Source organism: Polyodon spathula, chromosome 2, assembly GCF_017654505.1.
Source record: "Polyodon spathula isolate WHYD16114869_AA chromosome 2, ASM1765450v1, whole genome shotgun sequence".
Lineage (NCBI taxonomy): Eukaryota > Metazoa > Chordata > Actinopteri > Acipenseriformes > Polyodontidae > Polyodon > Polyodon spathula.
The window spans coordinates 41,543,826-41,565,538 of NC_054535.1; the positions used below are offsets into that span (position 1 = coordinate 41,543,826).

Here is a 21,713-nt window from a genome sequence, read left to right on the forward strand (position 1 = left end):
TTTCCCATCTGATGAAGGCACACGGTTTAAGTAAACCACAGACACTACTTGTTAAATTTGGTTTATGTTTTAATTTTCATCATGAAACAAAATGTAAAAATAAAAGTACATGAAAAGCTTTCTTCTCTATTATAACAGCAGTTATTAAGACTTAATAGTTTGATCGCTAAAATCGCTAAAATCAGTAATATGAAAAACAGACTGATTTCTTAACTGGAGCCAAATATGTTATTTTTGTTATTTTGTTTTGCTCATCTTTATTTGCAGTATATTACCTTTGTCTGAGACCAACAGTTGACACGTACTCCTACAAATATGTCCTTCCACCATCAAAAGACCGTTTGGTGCCAAGCAGGATCCTTGCTATTGTATCCAGTTAAGTAAATAAGCTGATTTAATCACATGGTTGTTAAATGAAAGCTTAAGGTAAAACAAAGCATTTATATTATTGCTTATTTAAAATACATATGAATGCAGTTTAAGGTAAACCTCATATAAACTGAGATCATTATTCAGATTTATAAAATAAAGCTGCTGGCAATCTAGGGACATAAGATTTAAGAGGCATTTTTGTGTACCATGATAAAACACTACAGAAAACTTTGGCAGTGCAAAATTAGCACAATGTTGGTAAAATTGAAACAACCATTATTGACAAATAGCTGTAGCTGGGGACAAGTTAGTCAGTCATGAATATGTATTAAACATATTAACACCCAGGTAAGTGCACAGAATTACAGTATAATGAATTAACTCAATGGTCTCAATGGTCTTTGTAACATGAAAATATACATTTATATATAATGCAACATAAAATAAATTCTGTTTAAAAATAGCTACATAATTTTTTGTTAATAGACTTGTAATTGCAGTAGTCACAGTGACAAAATGAGGGCAGTTAGCACTGCATCACAGCAGTTCAATTATGTCACCTTCACTGATGATTTCCTATGCACGCAGAGCAAGGTGACATATAGCAAGCTAATGAAGGCCCATTTCTCACTGGGCCAGAACTTGATCACCGGGCCTTCCTCAGGGGCTTCTGTGGCCACATCAAAATAGGCGAAGCAGACGCAGCCCAAGTAGGAAGCCAGGCAGGTCAAAATGTGCCTAAAGAGGGGAAGGAAAAGGGTTACAAAAAAAAAACCTTCCCAGGATCATCATGGAACGACAGATATATCTAATCTGGTCTCCAGTAGATCTTTGTTTAACAGCACGAGTCTGCTGCTGCACAGAAACAGTGGCTGCATGTTATAGAAGTCAATGCACCATGGTTGGAAACACAAGTTGTGAGTAATAGTTTCTTAGGTTTCTAAAATGGTTTGTTTGATGAAAGGTTCTGGTTCTGGTTCTGGTACTACCCGGCCTACCCAAACACTTAGCTTAAACCTTTAAAAAAAAAAAGCAAAACTGTTACAAGGTCCCGAATCAGTGTGAAACTGAAATAAGCAATAAACTGGGTGAATATGCAAAACAAGTGAAAGGGATACTGCGGACACGAACCAACTTGATAGTAATTTGAGGAAGACCATGCTTACTTCCTGGTTCCATAATTAGAAGAATAAGCACCTGGATTCAAAAGGGCGTTGTAGCCTAAGGCTTGGGAGTCTTAGTACAAATATATGTAAGATGCTTCTAATTAGATGCTTCTTTCAGCAGGTTAGTTTATTTTTATTAAGGTAGCTTCCTTTACTGTGCATGCAACGAAATTAGTTTTGTTTGTCTGATGACTTTGTTGCAGCATTCTATTGGCATGTTGATTAAATTCAGGTGTAAGGGTCTTATTCTTAGTCATATGTATCATAGCAACGTGTTCTCATAAACCAGCATACTAAACGAGAACTTTGTATATTTTTTATTTTATTTTATTTTTTTTTTTTTTTTTGCGCGGGAGGGTTGGTGGCAGAGTTTTTTGCTGACATAAATCTAGATGACAAAATTTGAAGTGCTTCCTCATCAGAAATTATTTTTAAATACTGTCAACCATGTCAATCGCTTTGAAGTCACACATGCTGATTAAATAATTTCAATTTCAAAACCCATGAGCTGCAAATCGTCAGACGTGATTTGCACTTGTCACTTCCAACTGACTGCAGCAAAAATGGGAGTACCAGGAAAATAATAAATAAAAAAATTGAATGTCTCTTAATACATTATGTTATTCTTTCAACCTTGTGTCTAACTGTATGACACACTAGCATGCATACAGCTCATCAAAAAAAACAAACAAACAAACAAAATACATAATGTGTGAATTAAATGGAACGCCTCGTTCCCTTGGCTGCACAAATTCAGTCAATTTTTTCAGTTTAAAACTTTCATTTCAGTGATACCAAAAAAAGATTGAATGTAAACAAAAAAAAACATCTGAAAAGAGTTGATAAACTGAACTGATCACAACAGACTGCAATTAAGTGTTACTGAACAGGTTGGTAGGGTTCAATAAGACACATTGCATTACTTTTCCTTGCTTTCTATTGTATTGTATATATTCCTGCAATATCTTTTTCAACATAACTGAGATTGTTTGACATTTTTATTAACATATCCCTGGTAATAAATCAGTTTTGATTATGTATTTTTACATTGGTTATGCTTTGGGTCTTCCCTGTCAAAATGTCTTCTGAATTCACAATATCAGCAGCTTCAATCCAACCTGTTCAATCAGAAACATTTCATTGGTTCCCGTCTCCTCTTCCAAAGTTCAGCATTTTGATTGATTCATCTATCCTAGCTGTTCACTCTGGCACAGGTTCAGAGGGCAGGAACAGGACTGTAAGTATGCCTGACAAACCCCATAATTAATTAATAAATAAATTCATTATTTTGGTGGTTTATGGTTGAAAAAGAACCAATAATATAACCTTAAGTGTAAAGTCTACAGGCTAAGCTACACAACAGAGTTTACATAGACAGCAGATGTCACTGCCTAGGTTATAAAGTGTTCTGTGTGACAATGTCTTCTTGCACATTTTGAGTACAAATGAAATAAATATTCATATGGTTGGAGGTGTGGCCCCTGTACATCTTGCATCTTCGCTCAAAGCGGAGGGAGTCTGTAAAGCAGATGTCGTGAGTATACCTGACCTCTTGCATATTCATAAATCCTGGGGTTTGTTCAACTAAGAGAACGTTTTTAACAAACTATGTTCACACTGAACGACGCTAGTTGAACGCTTTTGTCTTCCGTGAACATTTCAAGCATGGCCCTTACATCAGGTAGTGTTCATTTAGCTGCGATAATGGCTTCCTCTGTTTTGGATTATTATTATTTTTTTTTTATGATAGCGAGCCTTAGTATGACTATTTGGACATTTTATCAGTAAATTACAGTAAAATATAAAGCTTTTAGGTTTAGCTTCCTCTGGGTCCACAGAAATTGAGAAAACTTGTCCCTCGTCAAACTACTCTCCTTGTAGCCGGTAGCCATTTGTGTTCCACTGAACACAACCTTTCCAAATCGTTCGACTCTCTCAGCAAACGTTAGCCATGAACAGACCAACAACAGAAAAAAAGTTCAAAAACTTTTGCTTAGTTGAACTCACCCCTGTACCCGCCCCTCTGAACCTGTGTCAAGCAGCAGATAGTGCAGATGAGCCAATCAAAATGCTGAACTTTGGGAGAGGAGTCTGGAACAGATTAAATGTTTCTGATTGAACAGGCTGGATTTTAGCAGCCGATGTTGTGAATTTTGTGAAGCAAAACCAATGTGAAACAAAACCAACTAGTCAAAACTGATTTATGGGATATATTAATAAAAAAGTCAAAACAATTGTAATTATGATGAAAAAGATATTGCAAGAATACGTACAACAAAGCAGGAAACTTTTTTTATCAATGCTGGCAATTAGAATCATGTGGTTCACTCAATTTGTGGCATATTTTAAGGACAGCTGGAATTATTTTTTCTTTTTTAATTAAGCCGAACAACAGGGATATTCTTTGGCAAAGGATTTTTGCAAGCCAACAAACACAAACAACCATCTTGATTGCACCAAAAAGGCTTGCTTTGCTTATACTGCTTGTGCCTTTCTGATAAGCAGAATGATGTCAGAAAGCCATTTAAATCCTTGCAGAACAAAAGTATCATTATGACAACATTCCCACTGCTCCTACAAACAGATTGCTGCTGTTATGTTCCCACAACAGCAGTGTTTGTGGTGAGTGGGTTATGGGTGAGTTTTAATCAGTCTCCTTGTCTTTTTAATTTAGTAGTGACAACAGTCAGTATTTACTGACCCAGGACACATGATTAAAACCATAAAAACAATCACGATTAACTATAAAATGAAAATGGAAGCAGTAGAAGCACTATTATTGTATTATTATTATTATTATTATTATTATTATTATTTCAGGACCCAAGCAACAATGTGTTGGCCCATTATTATTATTATTAGCGAAACATTTATTATTTATTATTAGTATTACATGTACTTTGAATTGCTTTTTTTTTTTTTTTTTACATTTACCGTACTACAATGTACGATGTTACTATTGAAGTGGTTCTGGGTTCTGTCGCCCCAGTATTGAGTTTTACCCTTAGCTGTCCATATAAATGTATGTGAGACTCGAAGAGTTCAAAGCTCAGTCACGTGATTTGAATAGAATGAGGAAGGCTGTTTAGTACTGGTACTTGAGATTCTTCAGACATCCTCAAATCAAGGTAAAGGCAGACAGCTAGATATTAGAGAAACAGACGAAAGAACGACTCTGAATCATTGCAAACACTATAAAATATTAATGGAAATGTGAAATAGGACCCATCCTGCACATCCTTGTGTATGTATTTACAGAGGGAAATACATTAAAAAGAGACTTGCATGCAAAATTAGAGCTGTTACTTTCCATAATTGGTCATATTACATTTGAAACAGTGCTGTTTAGATCAGTTGAATGGATGCCAGTGTGTAACAGAGGTTAAGGGATTTCTAACTGAAATCCCCCAACTAAAAGGCAGCTTCAAAACTTACCATGTACAATAAAGATACGGAAAGTTAACAGACGACCACATCTCACAGAAATCCTGTCGCTGATCCAGCACAGCAGAGCTAGAGTCCACCAGAAAACCTGAAATCAGGCCTAGCTTGAATACACGCACATTTTCACACCTTTGAGAAAAATAAAGTCAAACGGAGGGTTAACATTGTTTAATATATCATCATTTTGTTTATTATGATGTTAGTTTTTTTTTTTTTTTTTTATCCCAGTGTTTGTTTTCAGTCGTTTACCTGTTTTCTAAGTTACTTGTGTTGTTATCTGTAATACATTTCTGGGGGTCTCCAAGATTACACAAGCCCTTTTTCAGACTGATGGATTGTGTAATTTGCTTTTGACAGTGGGTAGAGGAATTTATTTGAATGGGAGGGGTGCACCCCCAGAGGATTATCAGAACACGTTTCAAGGTTAGTACTAGGTTGTACAGTTGCACAGTTCATTGTCATTACTATTACAGATACACATGATAAATTATTATATGTTGCCATTACAGATCTGTCATTCTATAGCAGCTTACTGTCAAGGTTTATTCCGTCAAGTCTGATTACCATTTCAGGCACTGGATTGATTAGTAGGTTTAATTTTCCAGTTAACATAGAACATAATTGAACTGCCAGTTTTGTAACTTTAGTTTGCTTCCCAATTGACTGCCCTTTTATTGACTGGGTAGAATCACTTTTAACAAACCAAAGTAATTAACAGAACTGAAAAGACAATTAGTAATTGTCTAATTGTCTCAACATAATTGTGTTTTTGTGAAGCATCTCTGGAGCACTAATTTACTAAATTGTTCCAACATACAGAGCTGAATGCATTCAATTGTAATCTATAATTCCAACAATAAAGGTTATATCTAGGACGGTATGCTGTTGTCATGTACTGTAAAAGTGAAATCGATTGAATTTGTCAGAATTATGGATACTGCATTCATACTATGATTGTGATCACAGTTCATCTAGTAGTATAAACTGTAACACAATGGAGTGCACATTCTCTGGACTTTGTGCCATCTAGCTCAACCCTGTCTCCAAAACTGCTTCACTAGGGTGTATGGTATATTAGTCATTGATTTCTCATGCCCTTTAAAGCTTGTTCTGTGCCCATTGTCATTTCACAATTGAGTGTGCAGATCACATGGTCACTTAAGAGTCATTTTAGTGCTCTCATTGCCAATACCTTTTCTCCCCTATTGCTGTTTATTTTTCAAAAACCACCCTTTGCAATGTTCAGGCCAAAGGATGACATCTGATGATATAGGCATGTCTAGGACATAAAGGACCAACTTCTACAGTTTTATTTTTATTATTTTAGTCAGCAGTGACATAATACTACTTGACTCCCTTTTTCATAGACCAGACAGATTTGCAAGATGGCATCTAAAAGAGGTTGAATGGCCTACTGTACCACAGTGAAGATCAAGGAGTTACGTTGGGTTCCTCTACTGCAGGCCTGGGATCTACATCTATGGCCAAAAGTTTTGCATCACTCTATGGCAGGGGTGGCCACCCCTGGTCCTGGAGAGCCACAGTCCAGCAGCAGGTTTTATAGGTAACCATTCATCGTCCATTTCTGAACAGTGCAGGTTTTTGATCAATTTAATGAGTTAATGTGTTCAATTAAATCAGGAGTGGTCAGCTCTGATCCATGAGAGATGCAGGCTGTTCAGGTTTGTGTTTCAAATTATCTCTAAATTACTTAATTGAACAAATTGCCTGCTTAACTAGTCAAAATGAAATTGTTCCAAGCCCTGTAGAATTAATTCATTTTTCTTCATAAAGTTGAATGAAACCTGCTGAGTAATGCTACGTTAACATGTTTAATTACATACTGCTTTGAAGTTTTCCATATACTTAATGAAAAACAGACAAAAATTGAAAAAATGTGACATTCCGAAATCTTAAATGAAATATTGTACTTATGGCTTCCGGTAGACTTTTGGGATATAATTTTGTAGTTTCTTCGATTACATTTTTTTAATGTTAAATAAAATATCTAAATTAAGATTCATATAGTATTTTTTTTTTTTTTTTTTTTTTTTTTTTTTTAGTAGTCAATTGGGATTGTAAGAACCACTATTCTTTTGATGCATCTTGGTGATGCAAAACTTTTGGCCACAGCTGTAATCTGATTAGGTAGCTGAAGTTAAGTGTTTGGTGGGCTCAACCCTCAGCAGACTTGTCACAATAGGAAACAGGTACCCTTGCAGCAGTCTTATACAGAGACCAAGCAGACTGAAGTGCTCGATCATCGCTCAAGGCTGGTTAAGGTGAAAGCTCACATGGCCACTTTCAACTGCAAATGTGTAACATTATTTAGAGCAACAATAACAATTGTCCAAGAACCCTGTGATGAGTCAAAGGGGTTTCGGTCTGTGATTCCGCCTTCCGACAGTAGGTGGCATCAAACCAACTCGGGACTTCCCTTACCAAGATCTCGTGACCATGGCAAAAGTCATCTTTTGAGGGGCGGCACCTTGGTGAGGGGCGGAAGTACGAGTATGTAACTTCCAGCCACTGGAGTCAAGTGAAGGCAAAGGACACGTGTCAGCTGGGGATTGGTGTTCCACTGACTACAGAGGCGGGACATTACATACTAAAGGGAACGTACTACTGTGTTCGGGGTTGGTCCGAAAGTAAAGTAGGCGGAGTAACGGGTGAAGGGAGAGACTGGTTTTGTGCAGCGGGTTTTTTTGAAATACTAACATTTCTTTTGTCTTTTTTTGTTTATGGTCACCACGAAGACAAATTAAAGACGAGTCATCAGTTTGTTTTGGATTTCACCCCTGCACTCCTTCCCTCACACCATTTTGTTTTTCGTTTGTTATTTAATCCTTTTGTTGTGTATAGAAAATAAAAATAAATTATTTTATTTCTGTACACATAAATTACTGTCTGGACATTCCATTTAATACACTCTCGCCTCACACGTGGTGTCAGAAGTGAAAATGGATCCAGCTACAGTTTTGACAATGTTTAGGGAGCAGGAGGAGAAGCGAGAGGAGAGAGAGACACGGCACCTGGAACAGCTCGCCCAGTTCTTGGGACAGCTGGTAGAAAAACTATCAATATCAACATCAGAGAGAGCGGTTGCCCGGATGTTTGAAGCTCAGCCTAATCTTCAGAAGATGACCTCGGAAGATGATCCCGAGGCTTTCTTGATTACGTTTGAGAGAGTGGCAGAGGCTGCAGAGTGGCCTAGGGAACACTGGGCCATGAAATTGGCACCCTGCCTGACAGGGGAAGCTCAGGCAGCGTATCGAGCCCTGACGGCCACGAATGCAGGGGACTATGTTAAAGTTAAAGAAGCCATTCTCTCACGCCTCGGGATCACGGAGGAAACATACCGGCGCCGTTTTCGGGAATACCAGCTGTCCAAGGGGATGCGGCCCCGGGTTGCGGGACAATATCTTTTAGATCAGTGCACCCGGTGGCTGCGGCCAGAAGAACATACACCCCAAGAACTGGTGCAGAAAATAGTTATAGAACAGTTTGCGTCTATACTACCGCCAGGGAATCGAGAGTGGATTAAGAGGAATAGACCTACCACTCTCGAGGATGCCCTCCTCCTGGCGGAGGCCTACGAAGACGCAAACGAAGGTGCCGGGTCAGACCCCACTCCTGCCCCTAAACTAACTCGGACCAACCAACCAATGAAGCCCAGAGGGGGTAACCGGACCTTCAGACCATGGAGGTCGAGGTTAGCCCCATCCTGGGCGAGAGAGAATCCCCCTAACCTGCCGGTCGCGGACTCGCAGGACAGATTAACTCCGTTGATGCCTCCTAACCAAGTGTGCTACCAATGTAATGAGCCTGGACACATTGCCAGGAATTGTCCAGTAATAAAGGTGGACCTGGCGACAAGATCCTGGTCAGCAGTAACAGGTAGGAACACTGGGGAATGTCGGGAGGGCCCTTATCAGTTAAGAGTACAGGTCGGGGGAAAGAGTACTTACGCATTTGCGGACTCTGGGTGTGCACAAACATTGATTCGGCAAGCTCTCTTGGATGGGGTAGCCTGGGAGCCACAGGGTAAAGTGGCTATCTCCTGTATTCATGGAGAAACTCGGGTTTATCCCACCACTAAAGTTAGACTTATTGTAGGTGATTATTCAGCTTGCGTTAAAGTGGCTGTAGCGCAATGTTTACCATACCCTGTTCTCCTGGGAAGAGACTGGCCGTTTTTTGATCGTATTTTAGGTCGGGAAATGGTCTTAGTTTCTACCAGGGGACAATTAAAGCAACAGGAGAAAACAATTGGCGAGATTTTTCCGTTGCAATCCGACCTGTTTAACCCTAAAATCCGCCCAAGAAAAACAAAAAGAGAGCGTCGGGTGGAAAAATATGAGGGAACTCTGAGACGACAAGGGGAGGGGTCTGACACAAAAGTAAACCAATCGCTGAAACGGCAAGGAAAGGGAGTAGGTATTCAGTGTAACCGGGGCTGCGAGGTTACTGAGGTGGAAGGTCATGTAATAAAAGACACTCCTCTCTGTGTACCTAACCATTGGGACCGAGATATTGACTTGGGATATGAACAACAAAATGATCCCACGTTACAGTATGCTTGGAAACGGGTTAGATATATCGAGGGGAAGGATATGCAGGAAGGACAACCGGTGGTATTTCCGCATTTTTCTGTATCTGGGCACTTATTATATAGAATAACCCGGGCTCCCGGGACGGGACAGCTCGTAAAACAGTTATTGGTTCCTAGGCCTTTTCAGTCAGAAGTCATGAGATTGGCGCATGACATTCCATTTTCAGGTCATTTGGGAACTGAAAAGACTCAGGAACGAATTCTGGCCCGGTTTTTTTGGCCTGGGGTTTATGGTCTTGTGCGGAAGTATGTATCGGAGTGTCCTGAATGTCAATTAGCTGCCCCTAAGTCAGTTCGCCCCGCACCTCTGGTTCCACTTCCAATTATTGGGGTACCGTTTGAAAGGATTGGTGTAGATTTAGTAGGCCCTCTGGAGGGAACAGAGTCAGGATATCGGTATATTTTAGTAGTAGTGGACTACGCAACGAGATATCCAGAAGCTGTTCCCTTACGCTCTATGAATGCAATAGCTGTAGCGAATGAATTGGTAAAAATATTCTCTAGGGTGGGAATCCCGAAAGAAATTCTCACTGATCAGGGCACTAATTTTATGTCAGACTGTATTCAGCAACTATATAAATTATTGAAAATTCGTTCAATTAGAACCTCAGTTTTTCATCCACAAACGGATGGGCTTGTTGAACGATTTAATCAGACTTTGAAAAATATGTTGCGCCGCTTTGTAGATCAAGAAAAACGCAATTGGGCTAAACTGCTTCCCTACTTGCTCTTTGCAGTTCGCGAGGTACCACAATCCTCAACGGGGTTTTCCCCGTTTGAGCTCTTGTACGGTCGGCAGCCGCGGGGTATCTTGGATCTCATAAGAGAAGGCTGGGAAGAACAGTCAAAGGAGTCTAAAAATGTAGTAAAATACGTGTTGCAGTTACGCGATCGCTTAGAATTAGTCGGTCGATTGGCACATGACAATCTCAAAGCGGCACAGCAGAAGCAGCAGCAAAGCTACAATAAAAATGCAAGAATTCGGAACTTTCGACCTGGAGATAAAGTGTTGTTATTGTTGCCCTCATCGGAATCTAAGTTGTTTGCTAAATGGCAGGGTCCCTTTCAGGTTATTCGAGCAATTGGTAAAGTCAATTATGAGATCCGACAGCCTGGGCGTCGGAAAGAAAGTCAAATTTATCATGTTAATCTCCTGAAACCGTGGAAAGAACGGGAAGTCCATTTTATATCTCCTGTACAGGAGGGAGAGGATTTTGGACCCTCAATTGAGTCAGAGTCAGCAATTGAGGTCCCGATGGGGGAACAATTAACTCCTGATCAGCGTGAAGAGGTAAGCAATCTAATTAAAATGTTCAGTGATGTGTTTTCTAACGTGCCTGGAAGAACGCATTTGATCGAACATGCTATTATCACTCCGCCAGGTCTAAGAGTTAGACAGAGACCGTATCGCATTCCAGAGAGTCGGAGAGATTCTGTTCGAAGGGAGGTGGAGTGTATGTTGAAACTTGGGGTAATTGAACCTTCCCGAAGTGAGTGGTGTAGCCCAATAGTACCAATAGACAAGCCAGATGGGTCACTACGATTATGTATCGATTTTAGGAGGGTGAATGCTATCTCCAAGTTTGATGCATATCCCATGCCTCGAGTAGATGAACTCTTAGACAAACTGGGGCAAGCTCGGTTTATTTCAACTCTGGATCTGACGAAAGGATATTGGCAAATTCCATTAACGAAAGCCTCTCGTGAGAAAACGGCATTTTCAACCCCAGAGGGTCTTTTTCAATTTTGTACTATGCCGTTCGGACTTCATGGAGCGCCTGCTACTTTTCAGAGACTAATGGACAGGGTTTTACAACCTCATCGAGAGTATGCAGCTGCGTATATCGATGATGTAGTCATTTATAGTTCTTCCTGGAGAGAACATTTGACTAGATTAGAAGCCGTCTTACAGTCTCTGAGGAGGGCGGGGCTCACAGCGAACATGGCAAAGTGCGCTATTGGAAAAGAAGAAACTAAATATTTAGGTTTCATAATGGGTAAGGGTAGAGTGAAACCGTTGGTTTCAAAAGTCCAGGCTTTGTTGGATTCACCGGTACCTACCACGAAAACCCAGGTGAGATCACTGTTAGGGTTGGCTGGTTATTACCGCCGCTTTATTCCACACTTTTCCACTATAGCCGCCCCTCTCACTGATCTCACTAAAAAGAACGCTCCAAATAAAATTAAGTGGAGTGCAGAGTGTCAGACAGCCTTTGAATCTATTAAAACTAATTTGAGTCAGGCCCCAGCATTAATAAGCCCGGATTTCAGCCGAGAGTTCGTCCTGCAGACAGATGCATCGCAGACTGGTCTGGGGGCGGTTCTGTCCCAGGAGAGAGATGGTATAGAACACCCGATACTATACATCAGTCGGAAGTTACTGCCCAGAGAACAGAGGTATTCGGTAGTGGAGAAAGAATGCCTGGCAGTGAAATGGGCAGTGGAATCTTTAAAATACTATCTTCTGGGACGACCCTTTGTACTCATCACAGATCACGCTTCTTTAAAGTGGTTAGACACGATGAAGGATTCAAACGCTAGGATTACGCGGTGGTACCTGGCGCTCCAACCCTTCGCCTTTCAAATAAGGTATCGTGCGGGTAAGTTACATCAAAATGCTGATTTTTTTTCCCGGGAGGGAGGTAAAAGGGAAGGGTTAGAGGTTTCCGAGTGTTCCTTCGGCTCCACTCTGAGGGGTGGGATATGTGATGAGTCAAAGGGGTTTCGGTCTGTGATTCAGCCTCCCGACAGTAGGTGGCATCAAACCAACTCGGGACTTCCCTTACCAAGATCTCGTGACCATGGCAAAAGTCATCTTTTTGAGGGGCGGCACCTTGGTGAGGGGCGGAAGTACGAGTATGTAAATTCCAGCCACTGGAGTCAAGTGAAGGATAAGGACACGTGTCAGTTGGGGATTGGTGTTCCACTGACTACAGAGGCGGGACATTACATACTAAAGGGAACGTACTACTGTGTTCGGGGTTGGTCCGAAAGTAAAGTAGGAGGAGTAACGGGTGAAGGGAGAGACTGGTTTTGTGCAGCGGGTTTTTTTGAAATACTAACATTTCTTTTGTCTTTTTTTTTGTTTATGGTCACCACGAAGACAAATTAAAGACGAGTCATCAGTTTGTTTTGGATTTCACCCCTGCACTCCTTCCCTCACACCATTTTGTTGTTTTTCGTTTGTTATTTAATCCTTTTGTTGTGTATAGAAAATAAAAATAAATTATTTTATTTCTGTACACATACTGTCTGGACATTCCATTTAATACACTCTCGCCTCACAAACCCATTTAATAATAAAGAATATTTTACTAAAGGCAAGATAACTCCAAGGTCACATTTTGGTAATAAAGCCTTTTAGAAACAATCAAGAGCCAGAAAAAAGTTATCTCTTCTAAAAATAAATAAATAAATAAATAAATAAATAAAGTTTTCCTGCGGATCAATGCCTTTAGATAAAATAAGATCTGCCACTTCAAACAGAGATAATGCACAGGGGAGGTTGACACTGCATTAAAAATTCAAGTGCAGTAGCGATGGGACAGATAAGGATTAGCACATGCAGGGAAGCTGCTATTCTTAGCATTCTGTTCTTTTCCGAGGTTATCATCAGTAGGACATGTTCATTCCAGCATGTTCTGAACCCAACTCAGAGGCAGTCCTCAACACGCCATAGGCCAAACTATACATCTGGGATGGTTAGCACTGTTTTAAACTCTTGATAACTCAAAGACAACAATTATTTTTATTCTCACTAAAATCAATCTCTAATGACATTTTTTAGACAATACTTCTATTGAGTTGTCTACAAAAATGCATTTATGCCAGTGGGAATTCTAAGAACAAGCCATAGGGGCCTTGGATGAGGCTACACACATTCATAATGATGGTATTCGTTTTTCAACAGCTGTAATTTGTTTGGTTATGTTTGAACTCCTCTGTTTTGTGCCAGCAGAAGAATTCTGACATGCTGAAAAAGTGTACACTGGAACTAACGAAAATTCACCTTGAGTTCAGTGCTGAAGTCACAGATGAAAAAAAATCTAGACATTCTTTACACTGTATAAGTCTAGCAAGCAGGGATAATAATGGCTGACCTGTAGACTGTGGTCACTGTGTTCCAGTACAGGAATTGAATCACTTTACCAGCATGGAAAAAAACATTTGCTTAAAAACAATTTGTTTTCAATCCTTGAAGTCTAAGCCGAGTACTTATAGTATAAAACTACCTACAAAACCTACAAAACCTTGAACTGAATCAATTACATTACCCATTGTAGACTTATTCCCCACTTGGGGGGTACCCTCCATGTAGGTTTAAGGAGGAAGATTCATTTTACATTAATTTTAGAGGTCAATGTTTGAACTTGACCTTGGATTAATATACTATATATATATATATATATATATATATATATATATATATATATATATATTATATATATAGTTTCAATATTATATTATAATAGTTTCAAAGAGATTATCCTGAATGCTGTATTCTTCCATGAAAAACAAAAAAAGCAGTCAAACTTAATTTACATGAAATTAGAGGCCAGGCCTAATTTCTCAACAGCAACATCGGCTTTATAAGCAATTTGACATGCCAGTGTCATTGGATTTAAGAGAACCGTTGGCGCTAAACAGATAAAGTACATTACTTTTAGCCTTGTTGCTTTTATATTGTGCAACACTGAACAGATCATTGCTACTGATACTTTACAAGTTGGTAAATGGGGAGTGGAGTGAACAAATCTCAGGGTAGCATAGAGCCATCTATGAGATAATTACAACACTCGATTAATATTCATGGACTATCCTGTACTGCATGTGGTTTCACAAATATTCCTCAGCACCTTATTAGAAAGAATCAGAATTTGGGAACGTATCACTTAGTGGTCTATCACTGGCTTGCCATTATGGCCATCAAGGTATTCTCTGCTGACCAACTGACAAATGAGTGAGTGGGGCATGTTCATCACTTCAGCTGTTTGACTGATGCCTGGCTGTAACCTATGAAAGCCGTTACAAACAGCTGCCAGTTGATCCTGCTTACTAACACAGAGAAAAGTATTCTCTCTCTTGTGTGAAAGTCCAGCGGTGAATTCAACCAATTGGAAACCTGCCTTTTGCTATGTCTGTCCAATCCTTGTAAGCCTGGGCGAGACATACTGTAAACCAACATAGTCAGTTCCCTTGCAGTACCTGACTTTGATTTGCTGTCGGTTATCACATTAGAATTAGAGCAGGGATCAGTTTTCATATGGCTTTGTCGGCTGAGGAGGGGTTGCAATATAAGGAGGATATATGAAATACAGGAGACGGGGTGAAAATATGAACTACTTTGGGTAATACAGGAAGGCTATTACCAATTTCTATTAATAGTACTAATTAAAAGTTAACTCCCATACCAAGTTTCATCACAACTGATTGAGCAACAGATACTGTATAGCAAAAAATTACAACAAAAAAACCCTTCACCTTTTTAACTCAGTAATGAGTACACTGTGCAGGGGATTCCCAGGATCATCAAAGATACAAAGTTTATTGCAGGCTTGACAAATGCGAGGCATGTTGTGATCCCAGAGAGAATAGCAATGACAGTTTTATATCTAAAAGAACAAGACAGAGCTGTGACCTTGAATCAGGCTTGTTATGCCACTATACATTAACACAGCTGAACAAATAAAAAATGTTAAAATATTCAATATACAGTATGCAATAAATAGATTCATAATTCTAGTCATACACAACATAAAGGTAGGACACAGCAGGCCTGCTGGTCAATAACAAGTGGCTTTATCCAGTTAAAAGTAGTAACCCTTTAATGTTTGCTGTATGTTTTCAGCTTGTCAACATGATCATATTTGAAAATGCCGTTTGATACAATTTTTTAAATCTGCACAATTTTCACCCATAAATGTTTTTGCTTTGTTTTTGTTAAAATAGGATTTAGAAATATTTGTGACCATACTGTGCCTTATTCTTATCAATCAAGAGTTTATATTGACAGGCAATCGGGACCAGTATGACCTAGCAGATCTTTTGGTAAGTCCACTACAGGGAGCCTAGACTCTTGTTTTTTTTTTTTTACTGCAGTGATGTATTTACAACATTGCTGCACAAATGGTACACCCTAAATGTCCTCTATAATTGTTAATTTGCCACATAATAACTGCTTATATACTGCACATATAAACAAAAACGTGACAAGTTATCTTTCACAAAATGATGCAATATTTTAAGCAAAAGCCATGTGATTCAATTTTTAGTACCACAGAAGCAGCAAGCCAAGGGGAAAACATTCAGATTGTTAGACGCTTATGTTACAAACCTTATTGGTACAGTAATCTCCGGCTAAGAGAACACCCTTCCAACAGCAAGCGAAGTGTTCTTACAGCCGAAGTGTTGTCTAAGATGGAGATAGTCACCACACACAAACTGAATCAATAAATAAATAAATACATGTGTATTACTTGTCATGACGCACATGCAATAAAACATATGCAATGAATTGAATAAGTAAAAGCAAAATAATAGGCAAGGGTATATTAATACACTATAATAAAGTAACAGGAAAACTAATGTTAATAAAACTAAAGCAAAACAACATGGTCAAAAAGCTTAATCGCTCTGCACTCTGAGATTAGCTGGCAGGTGTGTTAAGGCTATCACAATGGTAGAGGCAAAAATAATAAGCATTACTTTGGGTTAACTTAAAGTTAATAAACAACCCACATAACAAAATGCAGCAGCAATATATAAGACAACATACTGTATATGTTGTGAACGGATCGCTATCTGTGCCATGAAGGTGTTCTTGTAAACAAAGTTCCTGTTGCTTTAGCCGGAGCATTTACAATGGGAAAAATCTGTTTCACCATAAGTGTGTTCCCTTAGGTAAAGTGTTCACTTAGGAGGTGTTCCTATACATGGAGACTACTGTACCATTAAAATGAAATAAAGGTTTCCCCCTATGGTCACTTTAGTTGACTAACAGGAGCCAAGATAATTTATTTTAAGGCATTGGATATCACTGAAGCTTCCTACTCCAATGGGTAGGCATTAACATTCTTCTTTAACTTCCACATTACCTGTCTTTCCTGAAAATCTTTGGCAAGAATCTCTTGGGGAACCACACACCAATGGCACACATCAAAACCCAAAGGATTGCAAGCTCATCCAGCATGTGGCCCAGAAAGCTCAATGTTGCATGGAAGTAACCAGACCCAATATCTGATTAAGATATAAAAAGAAAATAACTACCTGACAGTACACCAACAACATTACCTATGCTAATCTATAAAAACTTCACCAATTGAAACAAAAAATGTAATCTTGTTCTGTACTGAGGTTGTCCAGTCCATTGGCCCCAAATTGCTAGGAATGGTATAGTAGGGTGAGCCCTGGGGGAGAACTTCATTTATTGCAAACACAACTCACTTTACTTTCAGTGTATGGGATATAGTTACATCTATGAACCTGATATGCTTATATAAAACAAAGCATTTTATGTTACACCAGACAAAAACTGCCCAGGAGCTGCTGCAGAAGCATATTATGTCCTACAGTCTTGGAATGCTGACCCCACAACTACAAAGATTAAGTTCAGGACCATCACCTTAACATGACTTTCAATGATGAAGAAGCCTGTGTGTAAAAACAGCAAACAAAATTAACAGTGCTTGCGTTTCTTATGTGGGAAACTCTCCTGCTAGGCAGAAATGAATCATGAATGAACCCTTCATTCCTTCCTTTTTCAGTGTTTTTCTGAACAGTTACAAACCCTGACATCTTTGAACGCCTTTCAAACTAATCCACAATTGCAAAATATTCTGTAGCTAGATGTGTGGCAGTTTTATATTGCAGTTTATAATGGGGGTGGAGCAGTTAAATCAATGGCACTTCAGTTCATAGAAACACTTGGTGGTATATGTACAGTACAACTTGTGTTTTCAGGTCCCTTCCCAAACTGATAATTAACTAATCCTCTTTAATCTGCTCTTCATAGACAGATTCCTGTAACTATCAATCACTGGCCAGAAGGAGGGCATCACTGAGACCCTAAATTCTTCATGGGAATTCAAAATCTTTAAAAGGAACAGTCAATATATTAACTTCCAAACTGAGATCAGAGGCCCTAAATCACTCCACAGGCATCAGCCCTTTACATGTACTTCTAAAGGAGTAGTGTACTGCATCATTTGCACAGCACGTAACCAATTATACAGTGGGGAAACTAAAAGATGTTTAGAAGATTGTTTTGGGGAACATTTACGAAGCATCCAAATCACCATCTTGCACTATGTTTACTTCTCTTTCTACACAGCTTTTGTCTGAAAAATCTTGAAATAAGTGTTTTTTGAATCATTTAAATTCTTTGTGTACATCCATTCTATTTTTATTTTATTCTTCTTATCAACCCTTCATTTTTGTACACTGCACGTTCAACCTTCTCTGAAACCTATTCCTGTTTTTTTTTTTTTTTTTTATTCATTAAAAAATGTTTAAAAGATCACGGGTGAGAAAGAGGTTGTGTGTTCACAGGAGGAACAAGAGTCGGGAGGTAGCGAGAAAGTATAAAATCATTTACAATTGCTATTCATGCTGGATTTATATACGTGCGCTACTTAAGAACATAAGAACATAAGAAAGTTTACAAACGAGAGGAGGCCATTCGGCCCATCTTGCTCGTTTGGTTGTTAGTAGCTTATTGATCCCAAAATCTCATCAAGCAGCTTCTTGAAGGATCCCAGGGTGTCAGCTTCAACAACATTACTGGGGAGTTGATTCCAGACCCTCACAATTCTCTGTGTAAAAAAGTGCCTCCTATTTTCTGTTCTGAATGCCCCTTTGTCTAATCTCCATTTGTGACCCCTGGTCCTTGTTTCTTTTTTCAGGTCAAAAAAGTCCCTTGGGTTGACACTGTCAATACCTTTTAGAATTTTGAATGCTTGAATTAGGTCGCCACGTAGTCTTCTTTGTTCAAGACTGAACAGATCCAATTCTTTTAGCCTGTCTGCATATGACATGCCTTTTAAGCCCGGAATAATTCTGGTCGCTCTTCTTTGCACTCTTTCTAGAGCAGCAATATCTTTTTTATAGCGAGGTGACCAGAACTGAACACAATATTCAAGATGAGGTCTTACTAGTGCATTGTACAGTTTTAACATTACTTCCCTTGATTTAAATTCAACACTTTTCACAATGTATCCGAGCATCTTGTTAGCCTTTTTTATAGCTTTCCCACATTGTCTAGATGAAGACATTTCTGAGTCAACAAAAACTCCTAGGTCTTTTTCATAGATTCCTTCTCCAATTTCAGTATCTCCCATATGATATTTATAATGTACATTTTTATTTCCTGCGTGCAGTACCTTACACTTTTCTCTTTTAAATGTCATTTGCCATGTGTCTGCCCAGTTCTGAATCTTGTGTAGATCATTTTGAATGACCTTTGCTGCTGCAACAGTGTTTGCCACTCCTCCTACTTTTGTGTCATCTTCAAATTTAACAAGTTTGCTTACTATACCAGAATCTAAATCATTAATGTAGATTAGGAATAGCAGAAGACTGAATACTGATCCCTGTGGTACACCACTGGTTACCACAGGGTTGTGTGTTCTGTGTCTGTGTGTTCTGTGTCTGTTTGGGCCATCGTGCCGTTTTGTTTTGTACCAGTGTTTGTGTGTTTTATTCAAACCTTTTGCTTTGTTTATTTATTATTAAACCGTGCAGCAGTGCTTTCATATACCAGCCCTGTCTGTGTCCATTATCCTTCCTAGTCTGACATCACCAAAAGCAAGCCTTTTCACGCAACGGATGGGCTGTAAAGAACCTGAGCATAAAAAATGAATCAATGATTTTTTTCAACCTAAAATTGAAATAGGGTCAAATTGAAATCTGAAAATGCACAGCACAGCACAGCACAGCCTTACACTAGCTAAGGGGGTGATGTAAGGATACACGTAGTGATTTGTGGATGCAAAACCCTCATAATGCTGCCGTAAATTGTGTTTAGCAGCGGTAAAGAATGGTGTTCACCTAGCCTTCTGCTTCTCCTATTAAATTTGCACTTTGCCATTATTAATCCATTAGAATTATATTGGAGTGCATGCAAATGAAGAAAAGCGCATGGGAATGGGTGGATTTTGTCTTGCACTTAAGCAATTGCTGACCCTCCCGAAACTTTACTCTTCTTACACCACAGAATGATGTCAGTGCTATGCCTGTCTGAAAATGAATACCCTATTTAAAAAAATATTGATTGTGTACAGTGGTGGCCATGCATTATGGCTACCATATTTACTTTTAATGCAGTTTACCATGGAAGAAGTAAAGTGTAGTAAATGTGCTGTGTGTTTATTAGAAGACAAGCATGGTGAAATTATGGTAAAAAAAAGTGTTGCAATGCATATTAAGAATTGAACAATCAAGGCAAACTGCAATTTACTGTACAAATATACCATGGCAATCTTCCAAAAGAAAATAAATTGATGCAGTAACAATGCAAGCCTCCATTATAACGGTTTTGTTATCGGCAGAGTAATGTCTACTATTCTAGTACTGTTAAGACCATTGCATAGAACATTATGTAGCACACACCAGCTGCCACTTTTAATTTCTGTAAGTCTACAAGTAACTTATACAAGAAACGTAACAATAAAAATAACAGCAAACACTGCTTGTGAAATTGCCAGTTTTCTTCCCTTAGCATTTAAGAAAGGTATAGTACTTTTTTGCCCACATGTAAATAGAGTATAAGCATTTGTAATTAAAGATGTCCTTTACTATTAATCTGTGAGGAATGCTTTTTCTGAGGGACTGTTTTTAACATGCCTCTTTATGCTGTGCCTTTCTAGTTTCAGGAATCATGGAAGAATCTTTAGTAGGGGAGTCTCCAACCCAGGTCCTGGAGAGCTACTGTGGCTGCTGGTTTTCATTTCAACCAATCTCTGAGTTACTTAATTGAACCGTTTATTGGCTTAATTAGTCAAGATTAACAGGTGTTCCACATCTTAAGAAGCTTAAAATAAAAAGGAATTCAAAAACCTACTCTGATTCTTAATACCAATTGTTAATTCACACAATGTAAAATCTGGTACTTTTGTAACGTGACAACGTGAAATAATTCAGACACAGGTACTTATTGGAAATTTTTAAGGATAACGTATTTCCTGTAAAACAATGAGCCAAACATCCTTTGAAAAATATTTGGTGCTTGTTTATAGGTTGTACCTTTTTTTAACATGCAGTCACCCATAACACATTATTTCAAAAAATCATAATGTGGAGAACAAGGATTTGGGATGATTAGTTGGATAATGTGGACACAATGTCAAATTCTGGTGTAATAGCTAGATATACAAATGCATCCCTTTCAGGATACTGAGTTGTCTAAATTTGTTTGAAATTTTCCATTTAATCATTCCCTACTTTGTGACAATCGTTTTATCAAAGGGATACTACATTATGTTATGTTTAAATTAAAATCAAAACCATTACTTTAGGCTTGGTTATTTTGGATCTCAAAAGGCTCACTGTTTCACTATATGTCATTTGCACATGGACACTTATGTTACTTCCTCCTTCACAGCAATGTAATAAATGGAACTTATTTTATACCGTTTGGTACCTACTATTATGTCACTTACCAAATTCATCATACGTATAGCTCTAATTCTGTGGCAGGAGATGAAGGTTACCGACACACTTATTCTAAACTGCAAGCTAAACTTGTGTATATCTCTTCTGCAGATGGAGAAAATCATAAATATGTAACATATAACCACATTTAGGCAAGCAGCAAGGGTCCCTCCACTCTCATCACAACTTAATACAATCCAAATAATATTGACAACCCACATTGTTTGGAAACCTAAGGATGGATTTTGGACCTGTTGTCCTTATTCAGACATTTTACTTAAGCATGGGGTTCAATGGTTATGTACTCTGAAGAGCCAAGATACATACCAGTTACACTGCAAATACCCTCCTCAGATCCAAGGGTCCCTTTAAGTTTATTTACTTATTTTCAACATTGACTTTCGTTGGGCAAGATATCCCTTTAAATCAGGGGTAGGTAACCTTGGCTCTTCCAAACCATTCCACTGGAGGAA

The 21,713-nt window shown here is 38.7% G+C and overlaps 1 pseudogene; it reads right to left on the reverse strand.

Annotated features, from left to right (window-relative positions):
- Positions 1-923: 923 nt before the first annotated feature.
- On the reverse strand, positions 924-17,212 carry LOC121326594 (annotated as a pseudogene).
- Between the last annotated feature and the right edge of the window lie 4,501 nt (positions 17,213-21,713).